Source organism: Balaenoptera borealis (genome assembly GCF_965194805.1).
Source record: "Balaenoptera borealis genome assembly, chromosome: 20".
NCBI lineage: Eukaryota > Metazoa > Chordata > Mammalia > Artiodactyla > Balaenopteridae > Balaenoptera > Balaenoptera borealis.
The window spans coordinates 34,357,381-34,370,133 of NC_138879.1; positions in this window are offsets into that span (position 1 = coordinate 34,357,381).

A 12,753-nucleotide genomic window follows, 5' to 3' on the forward strand; every position below is an offset into this window, starting at 1 on the left:
TTCTCAGTAAAATGTACTTCCATTCCTCACACTTTCGTAACTGAAAACACACATTCTACCATACTGAAATGTTCTATTATTTTCAGTAGCTTTAATTATATATTTAAAATAGAATCCCTGACTCTTAAAAATCTTAATTTCTAGTGAAAACCAAGAGGCAAGTAATAGTTACCAAAATCTGGAGAGACTATTTTAGATAATTTTTCAAACCTAAAGGCTCTTATCTCGTTTACATTTTCTTTCCTTAGAAGTTTATTAACATCAAGTTACTTTACTTGCTGACAAATTTGCAACAGGTATAACAAGATTTCATTTAACTTCTATTAAACCTAGGTGCAGTGAAAGTATTATACTTAATGTTGATGACTCTAAAGACATGTCTATATTAATTAGATCACAAACTTAAACATTAATTTAATACTAAGTATTTCCCAGTTCACGTGAAACTGAAACTAACTGAGCTTAATTTCTCTTGTATTTAGAATTGTTTGGTTTGTAAGTGCTTACTTTTCTTTAAGCCAGTTAAACAGAGCTCATCCACAAATCAACCTCAGCAATGTTGTCCAAAGACAAAGACACACACAAACACAGAAACAAACAGAGAGACCTCATAGTTCTCATTTCAAAATTTCAGCCCTGCAGGTACAGCAATGTAAAACTCATCAGTTTACAAGAGGTTGGATTAAAGTTGGGTTTCTGGTAGATGGAACAATAAAGCTCACTTCCCTAGATGATGGCTAAATATTTACAGGAATAACACTGAGGATTTCTATTTACCCTTGACAAGTCAATTTCTAAATTACTTTACACTTTTTTCAAAATTTGCATTTTAAAAAGATGGCAGAGATGAGGGTTCTTGAGAACACCAAATAGGACATTTGCATCTCAAAGATACAGGCAAGTTTCTCCTAGGATGACTTTGTTTCCTTCTCTGTGGTTTCCATGAGCACCATTTGTAGGCTTTAAGCTCCAGTGGGACCCTGATATCAAGCTGTTCTGGCGAAAAAGTTACTTGAGCATTTAATTTACAAAGGAGATCTTGTCTCAAAAAAGGGGGATTGGATGCTCTGGCATATATAAGAAGCTATGTTTCAGGGTGAGGTCCCTTAGTTGGTCTTCTAGAGGTTGTAAGAATGAAGGGTTTTGTACTTCTCCAGAACCTCCCGTGAACGAGATAGACTGCGATGTTTTCTGTGCCACCTTGGCATTTACCACAGAATATGTGGCACCTGTATCTACTAGAAAATCAGTCAACTTGTTCCCCACTGTCAAAGTTACCCAGGGCTCCTATGGGGAAATTAGAATCTGACGCCTCAAGTCTAAAGGAGTTCCCTGGCCTCTTACAGGATATCGGTGTAAGGGAAGTTGCCCTGCTGCAGAAGTGACTCCCGGTCCAAATTGGGTGCCCTGTTGGGTCTTAGATGGTAATACTAAACCAGGTCCCTGTGCTCCAGGGTTAACATAGAAACTTCTATTCGATCCCCATGGGAAGGGGAAACAGGAGGTGGTGAAAGGAGTAAATATGTTGGCGGCATGGGGGGGTGAGCAGCCCTCTGACTCCTTTTCCTCCTGATGCAATAGCATAAATGCTTCTACATATGGAATCTCACCTCTTTTCCCTGCTCTTTCGCAAAACACTTCTAATTGCGGGTTCATATAATAATTGAGGGAGCCATTCGAGCCATCACCCTTCTGAACTTAACATATATTTTGTCCACACCTTATTACAATAGTATATCATGTCTTTCTTAGTCATAGGCTCACGGCTATGTTTTGCCCATTTATCTAATATACGCCCCAAAGGGTTCTCCTTTGGGATAGATGTAGTATTTCCCACTTTTATAAGTTTGATAACACCAAAACACAAAAGATGCAAACAAATTCCAACACAAAAAGCACAAACAAATTCCAACATTGATGCACACAAAACCAAAATGAAAACCAAAACCAACAAACAAGTTCCCAAATCAGGTAAAGTCCAACAACAATTCCCCTCCCCAAGACGGTACCCCCACCAAACAACTGGCTTGTCCTGTAAAGGAAAAGACCAAATTGAGGGGAGAATATGTTCCCGGTGCACACACCAGAGCGACTTACCCTCCAAAATCGAGTCCATTGACTCGTAGAAGTTTGTCGGTTCCTTGCTTCAACTGCCAAGTGCTGGTGTAGCTGGTGCCGCTTCAGGGAATTTTGAAGGGAAGATCCTCAGGAAAGATGGTCTCAGCAGCTGCTAGGGCCTTGCCCCAATATTCCCTGACTGGGGCCAGCTAGCCACGAGCAGCACGGCTCCTAGCTGGCTCGCCAAATTTGTTACTGAGTCGAGCTTGCTCTGCAAGCTGCAGGACAGCCCAATAAATCAGGAGACAAGGTGTTGAGGCAAGGAATAGATTTTATTCAGAAAGCCAGCAGACTGAGAAGATGGTGGGTTAGGGTTCCCAAAAAACCATCTTATCGGGGTCTGGATGCCAGTTTCTTTTATAGAACAGAGAGGGGCAGGAGGAAGTAAAGTAAAAAGGCCATTAGTTTTGCCTGGCTTGGCCAGCATCAGGGAGGGGATGTGTTAATTTCTTCTTTTCTGCAGCCATTTACAGGTGGGCAGGGTCAGATTGTCTCCCTGTGAGCTGAACAAAGGCACTTTAGTTTAACATGCAGGCAGAGGGGCAAGGTTCCCTGAGGCAGGCCATTATGTATGATTATAATAACAAAAGCAACGAAAAGCAAAGGTTAAAGTCAAAGAAACAGATCCAACATCGAGTCAGAATTGGCTCTTCCCTGTTACAGAGGGATGGAGATTTTTCTGTGTGCAAGATTGAAGAAAGGGCTCTCTCTTCACTGTAAAATCAGAGGATGGGCAAGGACAGAAAAGATAGGCTAGTATCTAGAGTGCTTCGAGGGGACCCTATGAAGGATTTAAACTGTACTTTTCCTTTTTTCCTAGGACTCTGGGAATAGTCATGTTTACGGTCTGGTTGTTCTTTTTTTTTTAATTTATTTATTTATTTTTGGCTGCGTTGGGTCTTCGTTGCTGCACGCAGGCTTTCTCTAGTTGCGGAGGGCAGGGGCTTCTCCTTGTTGTGGTGCACAGGTTTCTCATTGTGGTGGCTTCTCTTGTTGCAGAGCACGGACTCTAGGCACGCGGGCTTCAGTAGTTGTGGCTCGTGGTCTCTAGAGCGCAGGCTCAGTAGTTGCGGCGCATGGGCTTAGTTGCTCCGCGGCATGCAGGATCTTCCCAGACCAGGGCTCAAACCCATGTCCCCTACATTGGCAGGCGGATTCTTAACCACTGAGCCAGCAGGGAAGCCCTATGGTCTGGTTTTTAATTTTACTCTCCCCCTCTTTTATAGATTCCTCTGGCTGCCCCCAAATGTACAGCAGAGTCTTTCATGCACTGGAGTTTGTATCCTTGAAATTCAGTCACACACTCGGCAAATGTTTTGTCTACTATGTCCCAGGCATTTTTCTGTGTATTTAGGAAACAGCAGTGAACAAAAGAGATAAAACTCCTAACCTATTGGAGCTTACTTTCTAGAGGGAAGTGAGAGAGGAGGATTAAAGGGAAGTGTGGCTTCCTCACATTACCTCAAACTTGAAATAAAATCTAAAACTATGCCACTGTGTCCTCCAAATGCCAGACATATTTCTGCCATGGAGGCTTTGCTCATCTCCCAGAACTTTGCATGGTCTGACCCTCTCCCCATTTCATTCTGGTTGCTGATCAAATGTCAGCCCATCAGAGGGGTCTTCCCTAAACACCTTGTCTGGACCAGACAAGCACACACACATATCTATCACACTATGCCCTTACCTTGCTTATTTTCATTATAGCACTTTTCCCCCAACTAATACTTATTTGTGTGTTGTGTGTACCCTCTGTTAGAATTAAGGCTCCATGAAAGCAGGGTTTGTTTGGTTTTACTTCCACTGTATCCCCAGCATGAGAACAATGCCTGGCACATAATAGGAACTCAAAATGTACTCACTGAATAAGTCACCTGTACATGAGGCCACTGTGGCAACATTAGCATTGTATGGAGAGGGGTGGTGGCCAGAGTTCTAGGTGAGGAAGCACTAATGAACCAGAGCCGTACCTGGGGGAGAGTGGGGACAGGACAAGTCCCGTGGAGGTGAAACAGAGCAAGACCCTGTGGGCCCCTCCTGGGTGCAAGTCCTTTTTGTGTTGCCCATTTCTTATTTGTAGGAAATAACTTTCATTCAGCCTCCTTGACCTTCCCTGAGTTCCAAAGGGCAGATTCAAACAGTTGCTAATCAAGGAAGGGAGGGAATACAGAAGCAAAGGAGGAGCAGTCAAGAAACAATAGTGCATCCTTGGGGCAGCGTCCTGGTTCCTCCTCAAGGAATATACATAACAATATCTTTGAGCTCTTCTGCAGGCACTAAGGCCCCCACCGTGGTGGAGGATGGTAACTTCAGGATGATCACAAGATCCCTGGAGCACCACCCTGTTACCTCATCACCAACCAGTCAGAAGAAAGTCACACACCATGCAGCCCTCAACCCAAATTTTGCCTATAAAAACTTCTCCCCCAAAACCATTGGGGAGTTCAAGGTTTTGGGGGGTTTTTTTCAATAATTATTTATTTATTTGGTTGTGCTGGGCCTTAGTTGTGGCAGGTGGGCTTCTCAGTCGCAGCAGGCAGGCTCTTTAGTTGTGGCACGCAAACTCTTAGTTGCAGCATGCATGTGGGATCTAGTTCCCTGGCCAGGGAGCAAACCTGGGCCCTCTGCATTGGGAGAGTGGAATCTTAAACCACTGTGCCACCAGGTAAGTCTCAGTTCCAGGCTTTTAAGCACAAGCCACCCGTTCTCCTTGCTTGGCCCTGCAATAAACCTTTCTCTGCCCCAAACTCCGATATTTCAGTTTGTTTGGCCTCACTGTGCATCAGGCACATGAACAGAGGAGCAGCTCCATCCTACATGGAGCAGCAGAAGATGACCCATGACCTACACAGGCAGACCCTTGGGCTACAACAGATTTAGCAAGTTGGTGGGGTTTTTCATTAAATATTGTTGCTTTGTTAAGAAATGTAGTGGCATAATTGGCAGCACAGGGGAAAGGAACTACCTACTGGAAAGGGAAAGATTAAAAATACACAAGAGAAAAGATAACTGTGGAATAGAATTCCAGCCTCTACTTTTCAGCTTCTTTTAGTCTCCATCTTGCCATAAGATTGGGAATTATCACTTCTGTTACTCTTTCCTTTTCCCCATGTAAAGACAGCTATTTCCCAAAAGGGTACAAGAGTGACCAGCACTGCTGTACTTAGTTTCTGGTAGTTGGTTACCTTCCAGAGAGGTGACAAAGGAAAGGTCACTGTGTGCCATTGTTAGAATGTGCTAAACAAATCTGACTTGAGGCATATTAAACAGCTAGACGTAAAGAGTCATGACTCATTATGAGTCATTAAGGAATAGAAATGCAAAACAGAAACCACTCCACCTAACAGGTGGGGGTCCTGTTAATAGAGCAAAGAGCTGCTCCCAGAATAGTACAAAATTGTGCAGCAACCCCACAACAGCAAAATAAATGCAGAAGTTTTTTGTTCACATTTCATAGAATTTTTTTTAAGGTGACATTGCTGGCATCCACTTCTGACTAAAGATAGTTGGCACTTCCTACATCATTAGAAAATTTAGATTTAAAAAAATAACTTTCCAAAAAGGGAACAGAGCACAGATTGCATTCAGCCTTTTCTTTAAGTGTTGTATAAAGAGGTGTCATTTCTTACAGATAAGCAATGAGTGCTTTATAAAGTGGGAATAAATTTTTGAGCTTTTTTAAAAAAAGAAGTAATTTCTGTTAAAAGAAGCATTGGTTTGATGTGGCATTTTAAGAATTTAGTTTTTTTGCTCTTAAAAGGTGACACTACTCTTTGTCACTTCAAGGGTTATTGCATCTGATAGTCCCAGTAACATCAGAGGGTGATTAATAATCCAATATTATTCATGGATATTGGTATTGAAGGTCAAATGCTTTGTGTGTGTGTGTCTGTGAATCTTTTACATAGGGAAAGATGAATGTAAAGTTGCAAACTGAGTCTTTTTTTTTTTTTTAATATGAACATTCCCCTATCCTCAAGAGTAAAACAACAGTATTTTTACAGAACAACAGTAAATTAACATAGGTGTTGGCAAGCTGAAACCAAGTGCTCCAGGAGAAAGAAAAGACTCAGCGGATTATGGTAGATTTTTTTTCCCCAGAGATGAACACAGCATTATTTCCCATTCTACATGCTCAATTACATTAAATGCAGACAGTCTAAACTCACTAATTAAAAGCAGATTGTCATTTCTGCAAGACCCAAATACATGCTGTCTATAAGAAATACACTTTAAATATAATGACACAGGTTAAAAGCAAAAGGATGGAAAAAAGATATATCACGCTAACATTAATCAAAAGAAAGTTAGACTGTCTATATTAATATCACTCAAAGTAGTTTTCAGAGCAAAGAATATTAGCAGGGATAAAAAGGGTCACTTCATAATAATAAAGGGGTCAAGTCACCAAGAGGACATAAAAATCCTAAATATTTATAAACTTAGGAAAAAAAGCTTCAAATTACATAAAAAGAAGAGTGATAGAGGGCTTCCCTGGTGGCGCAGTGGTTAAGAATCCACCTGCCGACACAGGGGACACAGGTTCAAGCCCTGGTCTGGGAAGATCCCACATGCCACGGAGCAACTAAGCCCGTGTGCCACAACTACTGAGCCTGCGCTCTAGAGCCCGCGAGCCACAACTACTGAGCCCACGTGCTGCAACTACTGAAGCCCGTGCGCCTAGAGCCCATGCTCCACAACAAGAGAAGCCACTGCAACAAGAAGCCTGCGCACCGCAACGAAGAGTAGCCCCCGCTCGCCACAACCAGAGAAAGCCCATGCGCAGCAACAAAGACCCAACGCAGCCAAAATAAATAAATAAATAAATTTATTTTTTTTAAAAAAAAAGAAGACTAATAGAACTTCAAGAAAAAGATAGATACATTCAAAGTTTTAGTTATAGATTTTAACACCCTTCTCCCAATAATTAATACAAGTAGACACAAATCAGTAATAATATAAAAGACCTAAACACTATCAACCAACTTGACAAATTGACACTTACAGAACACTCCACCCAACAATAGCAGCATACACATTAGTTTCCTTTTTTTATTGAAATGTAGTTGATGTACAATGTTGTGCCAATCTCTGCTATACAGCAAAGTGACTCAGTTATACACATAGAGACATTCTTTTCCTATAGTTTTCCATTATGGTTTATCCCAGGATAGTGAATATAGTTCCCTGTGCTGTACAGTAGGACCTTGTTGTCCATCCATTCTATATATAATAGTTTGCATCTACTAACCCCAAACTCCCAGTCCATCCCTCCCCCACCCTGCTCCCCCTTGGAAACCACAAGTCTGTTCTCTATGTCTGGAGTCTGTTTCTATTTTGTAGATAGGTTCATTTGTGCCATATTTTAGATTCCACATATAAGTGATATCATATGGTACTTGTCCTTCTCTTTCTGACTTACTTCATTCAGTATGGTAATCTCTAGTTGCATCCATGTTGCTGCAAATGGCATTATTTCATTCTTTTTTGTGGCTGAGTAGTATTCCATTATATATATCTACCACATCTTCTTTATCCATTCACCTGTTGATGGACATTTAGGTTGTTTCCATGTTTTGGCTATTGTGAATAGTCCTGCTATGAACATAGGGGTGCATGTATCTTTTTGAATTATAGTATTGTCCAGATAGATGCCCAGGAGTAGGACTGCTGGATCCTATGGTAATTCTATTTTTAGTTTTCTGAGGAAACTCTACACTGTTTTCCATAGTGGCTGCACCAACTTACATTCCCACCAACAGGGTAAGAGGGTTCTCTTTTCTCCACACCCTCTCCAGCATTTGCTATTTGTAGACTTTTTAATGATGGCCATTCTGACTGGAGTGAGGTGGTACCTCATTGTAGTTTTGATTTGCATTTGTGTAATAATTAGTGATTTTGAGCATCTTTTCATGTGCCTATTGGCCATCTGTATTTCTTTTTTAGAGAACTATCTATTTAGGTCTTCTGCCCAGTTTTAGATGGGCTGGTTTTTTTGTTATTGAGTTGTATGAACTGTTTGTATATTTTGGAAATTAAGCCCTTGTCGGTTGCATCGTTTGCAAATATTTTCTCCCATTCCGTAGGTTGTCTTTTCATTTTCTTTATGGTTTCCTTTGCTGTGTACACATTATTTTCAAGTGCACATGTAACATTTTCCAAGATAGATCATATTCTCAGTCATAAAGCTTGATAAATTTAAAACAATTCAAACTGTTGTAGGAAAATGGGGCTCAAGAGGATGGTCATGTCCCGTGTCTCAGGTAAGTCCCTGGAATGGGCCACCAAGTGAGGGACCTGGGCTTCATGCAGGAAAAAATTCAAGAGCCAGCCATAGTAAACTGAAAGCAGGTTTACTGAGAGAGAGACACTTCCCATAGGCAGAATGCAGTCTGTCTCAGAAGGCGAGAGCGGCCACGGGAGAAACACACTCCACAGACAGAGTGTGGGCCATCTTAGAAGATGAGAGCAGCCCCAAAATATGCGGTGATCAGTTTTTATGGGCTGGGTAATTTCATAGGCTAATGAGTAGGAGGATTATTGCAACTATTTCAGGGAAGGGGGCGGGGATTTCCAGGAATTGGGCCACCGCCCAATGTTTGGCCTTTTTATGGTCACCCTTAGAACCGTCATGGTGCCTGTGGGTGTGCATTTAGTATGCTAATGCATTACAATGAGCATGTAATGAGGCTAATTGTCTACCAGAAGTTGAAGCTTATGCAATCTTGGGCCTAGTTGGTTTTAACCAGTTTATGTTGTATCCTCAATGGCTATGTCATTCTTTTAAAGGTTGGGCCCTACCCACTTCCTTCCTGTCTCAAAACTATGGAAAGATATTCTCAAACACAATGGAATTAAATTAAAAACCAGTAAAAAAAGATATCTGGAAAACCCCCAAATATGTGAAAACTAAACAGCACACTTCTAAATAACTGATGAGTCAAAGAAGAAAGGGACACTTAAAAGTATTTTGAAATCATGAATATCCAGTTTCCAGTTCCACATGTAAGAAGCTTGGAGTTGCCGTTCCTTCCTGACAACAAGTAAAAAGCTGAACAGACTGAAAAATCAACAATGCTTCTTGAATCCATAAAAGAGGGGAGGACACAGGGCAAACCATTGCCCTCAAGATTGGAGAGACAGACAGGCAATAACAGGGAATCATGAATTACAAGAGCAGAGACTTGGGAGCTGAAATCACCTATCAGGGTTAAAAAATACAAGGGAACCCAGTCATAGGGACCCCACAATATTGTGAAATTTACCTCCAAAAGCTCAACGTGTTTCCCACAGTAAATATCAGAGGAAAATCCCCTCAAGCTTCTGGCGGGCAGATGAGAAAAGGAATTATTTTGAAATATGCCAGAGCATTCTGTTCTTCTGAACAAGGCCTGCCCTCAGGGTAAACTAATTAACCAGACCCTAAACTGCTGTGATTTTATCAGAGCCTAACTGACCTGGAGAAAGGAAAATACCCAATTCCAGCCCATTCTAGCATACTGTCCCACTTAGGGGGAGGAGGAAAAAACTGAGAAACACTGTGAAGTTCACAGTTTAGAAGCATAGGCTCACTAAAATACCAAGACCTAAATCATAGTACTATAGAACACTTCCCCTTCTCCCACACCAAAGGCCTATTTACAGCAGTACCATTTACCTAGTACAACACATTTGGCTAGCAAGAAAAAATTACAAGATATACCGAAAGGCAAAAACACAATTTGAAGAGACAGAGCAAGCATCAGAACCAGACATGGCAGAGATGTTGGAATTATCAGACTGGGAATTTAAAACAGCTGTGATTGATGAATGGATAAAGAAGTTGTGGCACGTATATACAATGGAGTATTACTCAGCCATAAAGTGGAACGAAATTGGGTCATTTGTAGAGACATGGATGGATCTAGAGATTGTCATACAGAGTGAAGTAAGTCAGAAAGAGAAAAACAAATATCGTATATTAACACATATATGTGGAACCTAGAAAAGTGGTACAGATGAACCAGTTTTCAGGGCAGAAATAGAGACACAGATGTAGAGAACAAACTGGACACCAAGGGGGGAAAGTGGTGGGGTGGTGGTGGTGGTGTAATGAATTGGGAGATTGCGCTTGACATATATACACTAACATGTATAAAATGGATAACTAATAAGAACCTGCTGTATAAAAATATAAATAAAATAAAATTCAAAAAAAAAAAACCCAGGGCTTCCCTGGTGGCGCAGTGGTTGAGAGTCTGCCTGCCAATGCAGGGGACACGGGCTCGAGCCCTGGTCTGGGAAGATCCCACATGCCGCGGAGCAACTGGGCCCGTGAGCCACAACTACTGAGCCTGCGCGTCTGGAGCTTGTGCTCCGCAACAAGAGAGGCCGCGGCAGTGAGAGGCCCGCGCACAGCAATGAAGAGTGGCCCCCGCTTGCTGTGACTAGAGAAAGCCCTCCCACAGAAAAGAAGACCCAACACAGCCAAAAATAAAAATTAATTAATTAATTTTTAAAAACCCAGCTATGATTAATATACTAAGCGAGTTAATGGATAAAGTAGACAGCATGCAAGTACAGATGGACAAGGTAAGCCAAGAGATGGAATTCTTAATAAAGAACAAAATGAAATGCTAGAGATCAAAAACACTGTAACAGAGGGAATTCCCTGGAGGTTCAGTGGTTAGGACTCTGCACTTTCGCTGCCAAGGGCCCAGGTTCAATCCCTGGTTGGGGAAAAAAACAAAAACAAAAAACCAAAAAAACACTGTAACGGAAATGAAGAATGCCTTAAATTGCAGCAACATCTTTACCGATCCATCTCCCACAGTAATGGAAATAAAAACAAAAATAAACAAATGAGACCTAATTAAACTCAAAAGTTTTGCACAGCAAAGGAAACCATAAACAAAACAAAAGGACAACCTACAGGTTGGGAGAAAATATTTGCAAATGATGTGACCAACAAGGGATTAGTCTCCAAAATTTACAAACAGCTCACGTGGTTTAATATGATCAAAACAAACAACCCAATCGAAAAATGGGCAGAAGACCTAAATAGACATTTTTCCAAGGAAGACATATGGATGGCCAAGAGGCACATGAAAAGATGTTCAACATGCTAATGATTAGAGAAATGCAAATCAAAACTACAATGAAATATCACCCCACACCAGTCAAAATGGCTATCATCAAAAAATCCACAAACAATAAATGCTGGAGAGTGTGTGGAGAGAAGGGAACCCTCCTACACTGTTGGTGGGAATGTAAATTGGTAGAGCCACTATGGAGAACAGTATGGAGGTTTCTTAGAAAACTAAAAATAGAGCTACCATTTGACCCTGCAATCCCACTCCTGTGCATATATCTGGAGAAAACCATGGTCCAAAAGGATACATGCTCCCCAATGTTCACTGCAGCACTATTTACAATAGTCAGGACATGGAAGCAACCTAAATGTTCATCGACAGAGGAATGGATAAAGAAGATGTGGTACATATATACAATGGAATATTACTCAGCCATAAAAAAGAATGAAATAATGCCATTTGCAGCAACATGGATGCACCTAGAGATGGTCATAGTGAGTGAAGTAAGTCAGACAGAGAAAGAGAATATCGTATGATATCACTTATATGCGGAATCTAAAAAGAAATAATACAAATGAGCGTATCTACAAAACAGAAATGGACTCACAGACTTAGAGAATGACCCTATGGTTATGGGGGTGGGGGGAGGGGGGAGGGAAGGAATAGTTAGGGAGTTTGGGATTGACATGTACACACTACTATATTAAAAAGGATAAGCAACAAGGACCTACTGTATAGCACAGGGAACTCTACTCAATGTTATGTGGCAGCCTGGAGGGGAGTCTGGAGGAGAATGGATACGTGTATATGTATGGCTGATTCGCTTTGCTGTGCACCTGAAACTATAACAACATTGTTATTGTTAATCAGCTATATATATATATATATATATATATATATATATATATATATATATATGAAATGAAGAATGCCTTTGATGGCTTATTAGTAGACTGGACGTGGCTGAGAAAAGAATCTCTGAGCTAAAACATACACCAATAGAATCCTCAAAAACGGAAAAGCACAGAGACCAAAGACTGAAAAAAAAAAAGAACAAATATCCAACAATTATGGGACAACTACAAAACGTGTAATATATGCATAATAAAAATACCAGAAGGAGAAGAAAGAAAGAAAGGAACAGAACTATTTGAAAGAATAATGACTGAGAATTTCCCCAAGTTAATGTCAGACAGCGAATCACAGATCCAGGAAACTCAGAGAACACTAAGTAGGAAAAGTACTTTAAAAGGCATATCATTTTCATGCTACATAAAATAAAAGATAAAGTAAAAATCCAGAAAGAAGCCAGAAGGAAAAAAAACACCTTACCAATAGAGGAACAAAGATAAGAATTACGTCCAATTTCTCCTTGGAAATCATACAAGGTAGAAGTGAAATATTTAAAGTGTTGAGAGAGAAAAAAAAATACCATCCTAGAATTCTGTACCCTGTGAAATCATCCTTCAAAAGTAAAGGAGAAATAGAATTTTTCAGACAAACAAAAAGTGAAGGAATTTGCTGTCAGTAGACGTACTTTGCAAGAAACGTGAAAAGAAGGTCT